The following is a 15,111-nucleotide window of genomic DNA, read 5'->3' as shown; positions in this document are numbered from 1 at the left end:
CTGGGCACGGGGTTAACTCCCGAGCTCAGGGAAAAACTCATTAAATTTCTTATTAAAAATATGGATTGTTTTGCTTGGTCCCGCCTTGACATGATAGGGATCCTACCGGAGATCACCACACATCAATGTAGTTTGGACTCGAAGTTCAGATCGGTAAAGCAAAAGAGAAGGCCACAGTCCGAGGTAAAGCATGCGTTCATCAAGGACGAGGTAACCAAACTTCTCAAAATAGGGTCTATCCAGGAAGTAAAATATCCCGAAAGGTTAGCAAAAGTAGTTGTTGTCCCCAAGAAGGGGAATAAATTTAGAATGTGTGTAGATTATAAAGACTTAAACAAAGCATGCCCTAAAGACTCTTTTCTATTGCCAAATATTGATCGCATGATCGATTCCATGGCCGGCCACGAGATCCTCAGCTTTCTTGATGCCTACTCCGGGTACAACCAAATACAAATGAACCCAGAGGATCAGGAAAAAACTTCATTTATCACTAAGTACGGTACCTATTGCTATAATGTAATGCGGTTTGGCTAAAAAATGTCAGTGTTACCTATCAACGCCTAGTAAACCGAATGTTCGAAGAACAAATAGGTAAATCAATAGAGGTTTATATTCATGACATTCTAGTTAAGTCCCTGCGCAGAGGACCACTTGACACATTTGCAGGAAACCTTCGACATCTTGAAAAAATACAACATGAAGCTCAACCCCGAGAAATGCGCATTCGGGGTCGGTTCAGGAAAGTTCCTCGGCTTTATGGTATCAAATCGGGGAATCGAGATCAACCCCGATAAAATCAAGTCAATCAAAGATATCACAGTCGTGGACAACGTTAAGGCCGTACAAAGGCTAACATGACGGATAGCTGCTTTAGGCCGGCTTATCTCGAGGTCTTCTGATCGAAGCTACAGGTTCTTCTCACTTCTCAAAAAGAAGAATAATTTTACTTGGACCTTGGAATGCCAACAGGCATTGAATGAATTAAAGAGGTACCTTTCAAGCCCACAATTGCTTCATACTCCGAAAGCGGACGAGCAACTCTACTTGTATTTGGTAGTCTCGGAGGTCGGGTAAGTGGTGTCTTAGTTCGAGAAGAACAAGGTACGTAATTCCCTATTTACTATGTTAGCCGAACTTTAGGTCAAGAAGAGACCCGATACCCACACTTAGAAAAATTAGCGCTAGCTCTAATAAGCGCCTCTAGGAAATTAAAATCATATTTTCAATGTCACCCAATTTGTGTTGTAACCACCTATCCCCTTCGTAACATTTTGCACAAGCCCGAGCTCTCGGGCCGACTGGCCAAATGGGCCGTCGAAATTAGTGGGTACGATATCGAGTATCAACCCCGAACGACCATCAAGTCTCAAATCTTAGCAGGCTACGTGGCCAACTTTACACCAGCCCTCGTGCCCGAGGTCGAAAAGGAGCTATTGTTAAAATCGAGTACATCCTCGGGGGTGTGGACCCTCTTCACAGATGGTGCTTCGAATGTGAAGGGGTCCGGTCTAGGCATCGTTTTGAAGCCACCCACATGCAATACGATTAGAAAATCTATCAAAACCCCCAAGTTGACTAACAATGAGGCCGAGTATGAGGCCATCACTACAGGTCTCGAGCTGGCTAAAAGTTTGGGAGCAGAAGTCATCGAGGCCAAATGTGATTCCTAACTCGTGGTTAACCAGGTCAACAAAACCTTCGAGGTTCGAGAAGATCGAATGTAGAGTTACTTAGACAAATTGCAAGTAACCTTACACCGGTTCAAAGAATGGACCCTACATCATGTACCTCGAGAACAGAACGGTGAGGCTGATGCCCTTGCAAATTTGGGGTCATCAGTCGAAGATGATGAAATTAGCTCGGGGACTGTCGTACAGCTTTCAAAATCGGTGGTCGAAGAAGGCCACGCTGAAATAAACTCCACAAGCCTAACTTGGGATTGGAGGAACAAATATATCGATTATCTAAAGAATGTGAAACTTCCATCGGACTCTAAGGAATCGAGGACTCTACAACGAAAGCTGCACAATTTAATTGGCCGAAGATGGAACATTGTACAAAGAACGTTCGATGGGTCGTTGGCTATATGCTTGGGTCTGGGAGACACCGACTACGTCCTTCGAGAAATTCATGAGGGCACTTGCGGGAACCATTCCGGCGCCGAATCTCTAGTTCACAAAGTCATCAGAGCAGGATATTATTGGGATGGTATGGAAAAAGATACTAAGGAGTTCGTTCGAAAATGTGACAAAAGCCAAAGGCATGCGCCGATGATCCACCAACCCGGAGAGCAACTTCATTCAGTCCTATCCCCATGGCCATTCATGAAATGGGGGATGGACATCGTTGGTCCTCTGCCATCAGCCCCAGGTAAAGCTAAGTTCATTTATTTATGACTGACTATTTCTCTAAATGGGTTAAAGTACAGACTTTCGAGAAAGTCAGAGAGAAAGAAGTTATAGACTTCATCTGGGATCACATCGTATGCCGATTCGGGATACCGGCTGAGATAGTGTGCGACAATGGAAAACCATTTATCGGCAGCAAAGTAACAAAGTTCCTCGAAGATCACAAAATAAAAAGGATATTATTGACACCATATCATCCTACTGGGAACGGACAGGCCGAATCAATGAACAAGACCATCATTCAAAACCTAAAGAAAAGGTGGAAATGGAGAGAAATTTTGCCCGAAGTCCTTTAAGCATATCGGACAACGACAAAATCCAGTACGGGGGCAACGCCATTCTCCTTGGTATATGTCACCGAATCCCGGTCAAAGTCAGGAACCCATCGTCAGGTTTCGATACACAACGGAAGAATCAAATCACGAGGCTACAAGCACAAGCCTCGAATTGTTAGACGAAAAACGGGAAGCCGCCCTCGTTCGAATGGCCGCCCAGAAACAGCGAATCGAAAGATATTATAATCGAAGAGCCAATCTTCGACACTTCAAAATATGGGACTCAGTTCTGAGAAAAGTCACCCTCAATAATCGAGACCCAAATGAAGGAAAACTCGGCCCAAATTGGGAAGGGCCATATCAGGTGCTCGGTGTCATCGGAAAGGGATCTAACAAATATGGCACAATGGAAGGCGAACAATTGCCAAATAAAAACATATCACTCCTCAAACGATATTATTGCTAAGGTATGACTTTCTCCCTTGTCGTTTATATTTGATACTAACTTATTGCAAGTGTTCGGTCGAAGACGTCAAGAAGATCTTCAACACGAAGACCTTAGGTTTTAAAGCACGCGTTGCACTCTTTTTCCCTTAGATCAGTTTTTATCCCAAATGGGTTTTTCGGGCGATGTTTTTAACGAGGCAACAATTGTATGTGCTACCTGGGGACAATTTAACAGTGTCCGAGGCTTCTTTACAATCAACCTCAATACTGGGGGGCATCACCCTCGGATATTATGTTTTCAAGGAAGATGCTTCCTGTCAATAGGGTCTTGATAGGAAAATTTTGTAAAGGGACAAACGGTCAAACAAACCGTGCCCATGTAGATTGTCCGAGCCCTAATGACAAACATGTACGCATAAATGATCTATTGAAAGAAGTACGTTTTCCTTATCAGATGTTCCATGCCTTAGTGAAAATTCTACTTTATAATTTCGTACTTACGATATTTTACGGAAATCGGCTCAAGAGCCAATCACAACTAAATCTCGAGCAATTAACTCCGTACTTGGGGACTGCCATCCGAAAATTGACCTTCTCGAATTACTAAACTTCAAAATCATAAGACCTTGTAAAGGCAACTCTCGATTTTACAGGCCACGACCATCTCACTCGGGGACTGGTACTTCGAACAAGTTCAAAGTACTATTGAGAAACAAGCCCAAAGGGCAAATCTCAAGTTAAAGGCTACAGCTGAACTAACACGGTTCGGAGACGTCCGAATTTCGTAATAAAATAGACCTTCAAATATTTTCACAAAACCGGTTAAACAAGGCAACATCAACCCTCGAAAACCTTAAGGGGTACTAAATTGTTCGAACTCTCGAACAAACTTATGATAAGGCATAACAAAGTTTTAGATAAATCAAACCCTCGAGAATCCTAATGGGTACAGAGTTACCCCGTGCTAAGGCACAATAAATTCTTATATGATTTATCTTCTTAAGCTGAAAAGGGAAGAAGCCACTCTTTTGAGGCCATATCGGCCCAATTCAAAGAGCCTAAGGGCCATTATATTTTCTAGGTTCGAGGATCCGCCCTCGATCAAACGAAACCTAAGGGTTTTTTCCTACTTCGAGTTCGAGCAAATACTCACTCGATGATAGAGACTATATTAGTCCAACTCCGATCAAATCGCTTAAGTTTCGGATTCACAAACAAACGAAAATGAAAAATTTCACAAGACAACGAAGTGAGTCAAATTTCATACAAGACCTAAAGTATATCAGAATTATCATAAGGCGAAAGCAAAACAAAATTTTCACAAAACAGAAATCAGAGACAAATCGGAAAGAAAAAGGATCTTTCATATATGCAAGAGTATTTACAAAGACCACTCAGGGCCTTACACAAAAATCCAAAAAAGAAGGAAAAAATTCTAAGTTCCTAATCTTCCCTGGGAGCTTCATCTTCATCTTCTCCGCTCTCAGATCCGCTCGCACTCCCGGAGTCATCATCAGAAGAGAGAAAAGCTTCGGCTTCGGCTTCGGCCTCTAGCTCTTTTGCATTTTCGATATCGGCCGTGAGGTCAAAGCCGAGCATGAATCTCTTCGAGAGTCTCTCTTCGAGACTGGCATTTAGCATGCTCGGCAACACGGGATAATTGAACCTGAGCAGCATCGGAAATTTCCTTTGCTCGAGCGTAAGCGGCTTCAGCATCGGATCGGTAGACGGCCACGACCGCCTCCGCCTCGGCCTTCACTTTTTCCGCTACAGACGCGACCCTTGCAAGCTCAGCGGCCAGCCGAGTCTCGAGCTCTTCAATTTTCTTGGCTCAAGCCAAGCTCTCTTACTTCATGCTTTAGAGTTGATGCTCAACCGAAGACAACTGGGCTCAAGCCGTATCTTTCTCCGAGGTGAGGCGGTCCATATTCTGCTTCCACCCCAAAGTCTTTGCCTCCTCGCTGAGCTGCTCGATTTTCTCGGCCTTCAGCTACACCTGCAGGATCTAAGTGTTAGTCGCCAATATCGAATTGATATGTCAAGCTCCTAAAAATTTACGCTACCTACTCGATGCGATCGGTCTGATTTTTATGGGCTGTTGCCAACTCAGCTCGGAGGTCCCTAGTCTCCTCTTCTTTTTGCACATAGAGGAGTTTGAGGGCATCTCTCTCCTTCGTGAGCCTTTTGAGATCGGCCTCACACTGGTTTAGCTTGGCTTGGGATTTGGAAAGCGCTTCCCGATGAAGCATCACAGCCTATGGAGAAAGGAAGGAAATCAGACAAAGGGAAATAAAAACAAACATAAACCTAATTACCAGGGCTGGAATTTACCTAGTTCAGGAGTCGCTGAGCCTCATAAAAAATAATCGCTCTATCCAGGTCGGAAACATTATCGAACCCCGTAAAGCAGCCACGGAATATGTCATCCCTTTCGTGGGCAGTTTCCACATCGGGGGTCTTCATAGACCGAGCCTCCCGAAATTGACCCTAGGAAAACGTGGGGTCGGGAGGCGAATCATCAATATTAATTGTCCCAAGCAAGCCACTGAGGGAACTCTCTCCTTTTCGAAGGACCTCGGGATCGGACCCTCAGGCGCAACCGCCGATTATTCGATACGGCGGACAGGCACACTCGTCGGTTTTTTGTCATGGCGGGAGACATCTTCATCCCCCGATGACTCAAGGACTTTGCTCGGATAATCTTCCAAGATCTCCTCGGTCCGAAGATGAGCCTCCGCGACCATCACCGGCTCAACTGCTTTTGAAGCTTGGACGCTTCCCCTCTATCGAGCCACCAGCTCACAGTCCGCATCTTCTCCCTCCTCTTCTTTATCCCGTAGCTTTTGGGCTTCGTCGGCTGACAGAGCAGCAACATCCTTCTTCGACTTACGGGCTTTGCTTGAAATGATCCGACCAGTCGTTTTGAGCTCTAGCGCGTCGTTCGGTGGTTTGAGGCCTTGAGCAGCTTCACTTTAGGTATTATGACTTGTACGCGTGGTCGGAACTGAAATTTCGGAAGTTCAGAGTTGATTTGGAAAGAGAATTCTCATTTTAGAAGCTTTAAGTTGGAAGAATTGACTAAGGTTGGATTTTTGAGTAAACAACCTCGGAATCAGGATTTGAAGGTTCCAACAGGTTTGTATGATGATTTCGGACTTGGGCGTATATTCAGATTGGGTTTTGGATGACCCGGAAGTTGGCATTTTGGAAGAAATTCATAAATTTGGGTTGAAGTACATTTCAGTGTTATCGATGTCAGTTTGGGATTCTTAGTCTAGGAATAGCTCCGTATGGTGATATGGTATTGGGAGCGCGTCCCGATGTGGATTTGGAGGTTCGTAGGTCATTTCGGAGTCGTTTGTCAAAAATTAGAAATTTGAAGGTTTTTGAGAAGTTTGACCGGGAGTGGACTTTTTGATATCAGGGTCGGATTCTGATTTCGAAAGTTGGAGTAGGTCTGTAATGTCAAATATGACTTATGTGCAAAATATGAGGTCAATCGGACGTGATTTGATAGGTTTCGGCATCGAATGTAGAAGTTTGAAGTTCTAAAGTTCATTAAGCTTGAATTGGGGTGCGATTCATGATTTCGATGTTGTTGGATGTGATTTGAGGCCTCGAGCAAGTTTGTGTCATGTTTTAGGATAGGTTGGTGTGATTGAACGGGGTCCCAGGGGCCTGGGTGTGTTTCGGGTGTGGTTCGGATCATTTTGGGCTACTTTGGATGCTAATTTACTGATATCTAGAGTTGTTCTTCGCGTTCGCGGAGAAGGATTTGGCTTCTGGGATTTTGTTCTTCGCGTTCGAGAAGAAGGAAATCTCTATTGCACAGGTCTGACTTTGGAGGCTCATATCTCGCAATCTATAAGGAATTTGGAGATGATCCAAAAATTAAAATTGTAGACCTTTGTGTCTAGTTTGCAGAAAAGTAAACCATTTAGCATTTGGATTTGTTTACAAAAAGTTATGGCTGGTACACTACAGGCTGTCCGGGAAGATGAAGAAGAAATTTGTGTTGCACAGTGCTGATTTTGGAAGCTTATATCTCGAAATATATAAGGAATTGGGAGATGACCGAAACATGAAAGTTGTTGATCTTGGTGTCTTGTTTTTGAAAAGTTAAACCATTTATCATTTGGAGTTTTGTACCAAAAGTTATGATCATTATACTAGAGGCTATTTGAGAAGAGTTTGGAAATGGCTTTTGAGAATTTTGTTCATCGCGAACGTGATGGAAGGCTCGCAAATGCGAAGAAGGGTTGCATGGCAGTGTATAAGTTTGCAAAAATGGGTTTCGCTCATTTCATATAATTTCCTCTATGGGAGACGACCTAGGAGCGATTTTTGAGCTCCGTCTTCATCATCTATGTCAAGGTAAGTGATTCCCACCTATTACAAGTTAAATACTTGGATTATATATATATTTTAACATGGAAATTCATGGAAAATTAGTGCAAATTTGGGTTTTTGGTAGAAAACCTAAAAAATTGGTATTTTTGGATTTTGACCACGAATTTGGGCATGGAATTGAGAATAAATTATATATTTGAGTTCGTGATGATATGGGTAATATTTATCTTCAAAAAATTTCGGAATCCGGGCATGTGGGCCCGAGGGTGATTTTTATCGACTTTTAAATCGGGGTTAGAAATTATTATAAATTAGATTATAATGAGTATTTGAGTATATATTTATGGGTTTGCACAATTACTGACTAGTCTTGGAGCGTTGGGTATCGGTTTGAGTCGTCGGGAGGGCTTGGGAGTCAAATATGGAACTTCGGAGCGAGGTAAGTCTCCTTTATAACCTTGTAAGAGGGAATTTACCCCATAGGTGAAATAATTCAATATGTGCTTCTATTCGTGGGGGCTGCGTACGCACGAGGTGACGAGAGTCCGTGTGTAGCTACAATTATGCTTATGTTCGGGTAGTCTAGGATCCAAATCACGTTATATTTGCGATGCTTGCATCCTACTTGTTAATTTAACCGTTTAAAATCCATTGGAACTTGATAAAGGAACTTCAAAAGGTTAAACTTCACCTACTTGGGTTTTGGACGGGTCACTTGACCGTTAATGAGAATTGATATTTCTTTGAACATCAAACCTAAATAAATCCTTGATTTGGTTGTTTGAATGCGTTTATCTTTTGTGGAACGGGCCTAACGCCTCGGCAGATTAAATAGATGCATCTATGGTTCGCACCGTTCGACCCTCCGGCAGTGCACATTTTAATATTATGTTGGATCGGGCCTTACGACCTCGGCATGATTTGCGCATGACTTAATTGATTGTTTTAGAATTATTGATAATTGATGTGGCCTCATTGGCCGGAGATATAAATTGTTAAAAGATGAAAATAAATTTGGAAATCTCCTATTAACAAAAGAATTGTTTACCTGCTTCATGTTATTGAGTTTACAGTTGCCTTATAAAGTCCATAATTTATCATGTTATCGGTATATTATTGTTGGCCATAATAAGTGTCGGAGTCGACCTCTCGTTACTACTTCTTCGATATTAGACTGAATGCTTACTAGGTACGCATTGTTTTCGTACTCATACTACATTTGCTGTATATTTTGTTGTACAGGCACATGTATGTCTAGTGGCCTTGTGGACGTAGCGACGTGGTTGATACGAGGACTTAGGTGAGCTGCATCTTATGAGACGGTTCGCAACCAGCAGAGTCTCCTTCAGAGTACTTGTATTTTTCTTTTCTGTCCAAATTTGTATTCTGGACAGTTATTGTATTTATTTATTTCCTAGTAAATGCTCATGTACTTGTGACACCTGGTTCTGGGAGGATTATGGGATACTCAGTATTGAAATTGGAAAATATTATTATTATTCTGTAAAGTTTGCCTTTTTACGAGTTAAGTTGAAGGAAATTTATGATTTCAAAAAAATATTAAAATGAGAATTTAATTAACTATTTAGTGTTGGCTTGCGTGACAGTGGTGTCCGGCGCCATCACGACCTTTAACAGATTTTGGGTCGTGACATTGCTCTTCTTAGGCTTTGGAGTGTCGGAAGGCGAGGCCCTTCTCCTCTTCTTGTCCTTAGCCGTTTTCGGGGCCTCCTCTTCCCCGGGTGGGGGCGGCCTCATAGCACGTTATCTTTGAGACCTGTACGGGAGGAAATCAAGTAAAAATAAGAAAGACACATTTCACAGAAAGGTATTGAACACGATAGAGAAGCTTACCGTGATTTTTGGCCTCCCATCGGCCCTTGGCCAAATCATGCCAACAACGCTCAGAGTACGAAGAGGTCGAGGCCAGCTTCTAAACCCAGCCTTTAAGGTCCGGGATTGCACCCGGCACCCAAGAAACCACTGTATCATAGGAAAGAGTGTCAATACGAAAAGACTAAAGAAATAAAACGGTAGACGGAAGCTATAAGTGAGTTCGTGCTTACGCTTCATGTTCCACTCTTCAGGGAACGACATCTTCTCGGCCAAAATTATGTCGGAAGTCCTCACTCGAACAAACCGGCCCATCTATCCTCGGTCCTTGTCCTCATCTATGCTCGAGAACAACACCTTGGTGGCCCGATGCTAAAGCCTTATCAACCCTCCTCGATAGAGACGGGGGCTGTACATTCTAATAAGGTGGTCGAGGGTAAAAGGCATCCCTTCGGCTTGGCTCACGAAGAATCGAAGCAGAATAACAATGCTCCAGAAGGAAGGATGGATCTGGCCCAAGGTTATTTGGTATTGACGGCAGAAATCAAGGATAACAGGGTCAACGGGACCCAACGTCAAAGGGTAAGTGTAAACACTCAAGAACCCTTTCACGTGAGTGGTGATGTCCTCTTCAGGGGTCAGGATCACCACCTTTTCGTTTTCCCAGTGGCAATATTTTTTCACCTGCTCGCGATCACTTTCGGTTATCGAGCATACATATCTCTACATCGACTCACATCGTCCGGGGACAGACGAGGGTTTCTCGATCTTGAAATCGGAGGTAAGATCGCATGACCCCGGAACACACTCCTCAATGGGTGGCTCCACCGGCGTTTTATCACCGGCCGGCTGCGATGAAGAGGCTTTTTACTCTTGGGGAACGGTTTTAGATGTTTTCGCCGTGTCTATGTGAGTTCAGAAGAAAGAAGAAGATGAAGTTTAAGAGAGGATTGGCGAACAGGATGTAGAAAATTTGCGGAATTGAGGAACTTAAAGGAAGTAGGAGAGTTTTGAAGATTAAGAAAAGTTTTGAAAGTAAAGTTTGGAAAGATTATGAGGAGGGTCTATTTATAATGTTTGCCATGACGGTTCAAAGGCATTAGTGGCCGACCATCAACTGTCACTAATTAGTGATCTTGAGAACTGTGCAGACGCGACGCTTCAGTCGCCTCCATCGCTTACGTCACGAGGATGACGTCATGATTGGTCGAGGTGAAAAATCAAAGGCTCAGTTCATTCCTTCTCCTTACACTCTAAGAAATGAGGGGACTATCTGTATACGGTCAAAATCGGGCCTAACTAATTTTGCTATTTGATCGAAACAAAGGAGCTGCATCGGGGGTAACCTCGTAATGAATCAGACCCGAGTTCGAAGACAAGGCACCGAGTCCAAAGATCAAAGTGTCCATCGAGACCAAGGCCAACAACAATCGAGACTAAGTATGACCGACTTCGAGTGAAATGCAATAACGGAAAGGCGAAATATCCGTAACCGGTCGAAGATCACGGCGGAAATCTCGGAGCAGATCAAATCAAGGGCGGTTATTTGTATCAGTCATGGGATTTACTTCCGTAATTAGTATTGTACCACAATTAGGATTCCTCTAGTATATAAAGAGGGGTCCCCATCATTTGTAGAACCCTTACATTCATATGGATCAAAGCAATATAATATTTCTCTATTGTTCATCAATTTATTGTTCTTAAACCGTTCTTACTTTGCAACCCTCGAGGGTTCAACAGCTCGAGGGCATTGTCCAAGCACTGGTTTGTCTTACATTCTTGTCAATTTCATCGCTTATCTCTAAATTAATCAATTGGAATTAGGTGAAATCACGTATCCTTAAAATCACATTACAAGTTTAATTGTTACTCAATTTTTAGGGTAAACAAAAATATAATCTTTTTTGGGTATATTGTAGATGAATTTGTCTGGATTTTATTGATAAATTCTTATGATTTCATTTATGTATCTTGTAGAGGAGTATCGTAAGGTGCGTCTTAGTAATTTGTCGAAGTTAGTTTAATTTGCACCATGCATGTATCATATTTTTATGAGTAGAGATTATGATTTTTTTTTTATTTTATGTTCTTATGAAAGGTTGCTAGTCATGATCTAAATAATTTTTATTTCCGTTAATGCTTTACATGAATTTTATTTTTAGTAAGTTGGAGTTTGACTAAGTTATATGATTCTCAGACTACAAATTATTCCTTAAGTCTGTCTAAATTAAGTGTTATAAATTAAGTATTATTGTTTCTAGTAGTAAGAGTTTTTCACATCTTTATACTGACATAGATTAAACAAAGCAATTCCAGTTGTATGAAATCTACAATTATGTGATATATATAAATACGATCTCTGTTCTAAAAAAAAACAAATTTTATAACATTGATATATGAGGAGCTTATTGATTGTAAAAGTTAACTCGCACTGAATATTTTATACTAAATTATATTAAATTTATTATAATTAAGTAATATAGTATTAACTAATTATGATTAAGCAAAAATTTTATTTTCAAACACACGTTACACATGGCCCACGAATTAGGGGAGACCCACATGGATTAGACTTGATTCGGGTAATCGGATCTAGTGGATCTACGCCGTCTGTTATATAGAACACATGCATCACAGCCATGTTACATGACACCGTCTACCGAATATTCTAAAGATTCGTGGCAGCATTAGTAATTTTGCAATTTGCAATATTGAATGAAAATAAAGAAATAAAATGCACCAAAAAGTTAGTAGCACTAGCAATAAAGAATTATTTAAAGGGTTAAAGTGCAAGAAAAGTTGTAGAAGATGATCAATTCCTCCACCGTCTAACTTGACATTTGAAGGGCAATCTTTATTTGTTTATCTTCTTCTTTTTTGTTTGTTCTGTTATTTTATTTGTTGGTTAAAATGGGTTCCGGATATTTTTAACTCCATTGTAAACTATTATTAAAAAAATATATATTATAATATAATATAAATATTATAAATAGAATTGTATTTAAGATGAATGTCTATATTTTAGAGAGATTTAGGGTTTGTTACTTTGTGGCTAAGTCACTTTTCTTCTACTAGTATCATTGTAAGCGCAACGCGCGTGTACCCAATATTAAAGAGAATAAAGTTTTTAATAACAGCATAACATAATAGTTAATATTTAAAAGACGTGTTTACGTTACACCCCTTTTATTTTCACTGACTCAGTTCAAGCCAAAGAATTTGATAGCTCACAGACTTGATTAATAAAAATAATATAGCGTTGCATGATTCCTGTAAAAAGTTAAAATGATTCACTTATATGTAAATGAAATCTCTTTTATATTATTTGATCTGAATACAATAAGCTTATTTCTAAGTCGATTGGACATAAGGTCATTTTGATGGCTTTCAACTTCATAATGAATTTTAGGTGTATTAAGTTTTATTATCGCGTGGGGCCAATCAGTCATATAGCCATATACTTTGCGATCACTACAATAATATTAATGTCCAATAACATATTTTACCTTTTAAAAATACATTTTTAATATGTATGAGGTAAACAAGTAATTTGATTGTTCTTTGTACCAATGTTTTAAAAGGCGGGGGCGTGAGGCGAGGCGTTTTACCTCTGACGAGGCGAGGCGTAAGCCCTGAGACATGGGGCGTAAGTAGCACGGATCTGTAAATTTTACTAATTTCAAGAATTTTAAGATAGTATAAAATAAAAAATAATTACAAAAATTACATCAAAATCACAAAATTATAACAAATAATCTATTTAAAATATTTACAAAGAACAATACGAAAAGTATGACATATATCATAATATGCAAATTAGTTGCAACGTCGTTACAACTCAAACATCAAAAGTAATGTATCCGATATGAAATCTTATATGTATCTCTTAAGGAGTAATAAATCTTAAAAGAATTTCAACATAATAATTTGATATTTACTTAAAATACTACTTTTATTTAATATGCTTTCTATTCGAAAGAGAATTTATATAAAAACATAATTCACAATTTAAATATGATTCTCTAGCACCATCTATTTTTAAGTTTCAACAAGTTAATAAACTGATGCATAATTCACCATACAATATCATGATAACTAATTATTTGTAAATAGCTAGTAGCTAATACTGAGATATTAAATTAATAAGTATTGTATCTCATAAACGTGAAAAAAATAATATTTAGAAAAATAATTATAAAAACAATTATGGACTATTATATAGTAAAGACATAACAAAAGCTAATAATAAATGCTTTTGAAATGAAAGATTTATTTAAAATTTACTATCATAGCAGTCTTAGCGGATAACGTGCAATAATTTTTATTTTAATTATGACATAAAATACTCTCAACTAAATGATTTATGATTAAGAAATAAGTAATTTTGAATAGTCAACGATTTGTTAAGAAAATTTGAGGATTTACAAGGTTAGTTACATACAATTGCATAAAGTTCTATTAGGCGAGCCCAGTACCCTGGGCGTTGGGCGTGTCCGGGGCGTAAGCCCCGGTGGCCGAGGCGTAAGTCTCACAGAACTAAGCCCCACACATAAGTCCAGGGGCGTTTTACGAGTGCTCCGCCCCGGGGCGAGCCCCGGGCGAGTCCCAATTCTGCCTTTTAAAACAGAGTATCCTTGAATGTGATAATTTCAAGCTTTTTAGCACCTTGGTTTCAATTTTCTTGTGTGCTTGTATCAGTTATATGTAGTTGTTTTTTCTTTGTTATTTCATGGCTCGTTTGTCTTCTTATGAACAATCCAAAGGTTTCCATTACTTGTCCCTTTCAAAGTTTCAATATTTCTCCTAGATTTGATTGATATATTTGGACAATTTTATCATTTGGGCTCAATTTTTTTGTTTCAGATTTTTGGTTTGTTTTGATCCTTGTCTTCTTACTTAACAACCCAAATGTATCTGTTGGTTTTCCATTTAAGAGTTTCTATACTTATCCTGAGTTTGATTGGAGAAATTTCAGAATCTGGTTTGAATTTCGGGTTATTTGATTTTGGGTTTTATCTATTCTTTAATTAATTTGTTATTGTGTGTATGCAGTGTCCCAATTGGAGAAGAAGAAAGGAGGAGATCAGATGAGTGGGAATGGGTGTGATAGATACTACCCGTCTTTGTAAATGGGTCGGATAAGGTAAATGGCCACGTGGCCCAATTAAATGCAGTGTCAAAGATTGCCACGTGGCCCAATTAAAAATCGCCACGTCATTAAATGAAAGACCCATCCCTATCCTTTGCTAAATGGTTTATAAATACCCTCCGTCCATCTATCCGTTCAAAAAAATACACTCCATCAGTTCTGTCGTTAGTCGCGGGGGTATTTTTGTTAATAGAATTAACTTCGTGTGTTTTTTTGAACGGATAGATGGACGGAGTGTATTTTTTTGAACTGATTGATGGACGGAGGGTATTTATAAACCATTTAGCAAACGATAGGGATAGTTTTGACCCTTTTCCGTATTATCTATGACTTCTTAAAAATTGATCACTTTTGGGTTCAAGTCTTTGCAAATGTAAAAGTTAAACGCATTGGTTATCCATTTTTTAAGTGGATAATATGGATTTTATCCATATTTCACCTATTTTTTGAAATTTAGTTTCCCAACCCATTTTTGGTGAATTATATTAATGGATAATTAATTTTTTTATCCATTTTGCTACCACTACTTCGTAGATTATTAGAGAATTTTCCCAGCATAGTGACAAAAATATTCATATTTTGGCTTCACAATAATTAGTACACAATTTATTTGTTTACATCATCGTGGTTCTTGGAGTCAGCTGAA

This window comes from Nicotiana attenuata, chromosome 5 (assembly GCF_001879085.1).
Source record: "Nicotiana attenuata strain UT chromosome 5, NIATTr2, whole genome shotgun sequence".
NCBI classification, from domain to species: Eukaryota; Viridiplantae; Streptophyta; class Magnoliopsida; order Solanales; family Solanaceae; genus Nicotiana; species Nicotiana attenuata.
This window is presented reverse-complemented; position numbering follows the sequence as displayed.